Raw genomic sequence first — 1,451 nt, 5'->3', positions numbered from 1 at the left:
GTCTCTCTCTCTGTCTCTCCCCTGTCTCTCTCTCTGTCTCTCCCCTCTCTCTCTCTCTCTCTCCCCTCTCTCTCTCTCTTTCTCTCTCTCTCTCCTGTCTGTCTCTCTCTCTCTCCCCCTGTCTGTCTCTCTCTCTCTCTCCCCTCTGTGTCTCTCTGTCTCTAATATAGGATTATATGGTCTTACTGGGAAGAGTAGAGTAGTAAAGTGACTAATTCCATCAGATAACTGGATTGGCTTCCATCTCTGTGTCTGTGAGAACATCACACTGGATAACATAGAGAGAGAGGGAGTAAAGACACACACACACACACACATCACACACACACACACACACACACACACACCACACACACACACACACACACACACACACACACACACACACACACACACACACACACACACACACACACACACACACACACACACACACACACACACAGACACACACAAGAGATTGCCACTTTCACAGATTATACTAGTTCATTAGCTTCGGCTAAATCTCTTCCCTCTTCTCTCTCTCACTATATTCTTCTATAAATCCACTCTCCCCCTTCTCTCTCTTCTCCTTCTCTCTCTTCTCCTTCTCTATCTTCTCCCCCCTCTCTCTTCTCCCTCTCTCTATTCCTCTCTTCTCCTTCTCTCTCTTCTCCTTCTCTATCTTCTCCTTCTCTCTCTTCTCCTTCTCTATCTTCTCCTTCTCTCTCTTCTCCTTCTCTCTCTTCTCACCCCTCTCTCTTCTCCCCCTCTCTCTTCTCCCTCTCTCTATTCCTCTCTTCTCCTTCTCGCCCTTCTCCTTCGCTTTCTCCCCTTTCTCTCTCTTCTTCTTCTCTCCCCCTCTCTCTCTTCTCCCGCTCTCTCTCTTCTCTGTCTCTTCTCCTTCTCTCTCTTCTCCCTCTCTCTCCCCCTTCTTTCTCTATCTCCCCCTTCTCTCTCTTCTTCCTCTCTCCCCCTCTCTCTCTCTTCTCCTTCTCTTCTCTCTCTGCCCCTTCTCTCTCTCTCTCCCTCCCTCCATCTCTTCTCTCTCTCTCCCCTCTCTCTCTCCTCCCTCTCTCTTTTCTCCGTCTCTCTCTCCCCCTTCTCTCTCTCTCCCTCTCCCTCCATCTCTTCTCTCTCGCTCTCTCTACTCCCTCTCTCTCTCCTCCCTCTCTCTTTTCTCCTTCTCTCTTTTCTCCGTCTCTCTCTCCCCCTTCTCTCTCTCTCTCTCTCCCTCCATCTCTCTTCTCTCTCTCTCTCCCCTCTCTCTCTCTCCTCCCTCTCTCTTTTCTCCTTCTCGCCCCCTGGGGTGGCAGCGTAGCCTAGTGGTTAGAGTGTTGGACTAGTAACCGGAAGGTTGCGAGTTCAAACCCCCGAGCTGACAAGGTACAAATCTGTCGTTCTGCCCCTGAACAGGCAGTTAACCCACTGTTCCCAGGCCGTCATTGAAAATAAGAATGTGTTCTTAACTG

This window comes from Oncorhynchus kisutch, linkage group LG16 (assembly GCF_002021735.2).
Source record: "Oncorhynchus kisutch isolate 150728-3 linkage group LG16, Okis_V2, whole genome shotgun sequence".
Taxonomy (NCBI): Eukaryota; Metazoa; Chordata; class Actinopteri; order Salmoniformes; family Salmonidae; genus Oncorhynchus; species Oncorhynchus kisutch.
The sequence above is the reverse complement of the archived record's forward strand: the minus strand, read 5'-3'. Positions refer to the sequence as shown.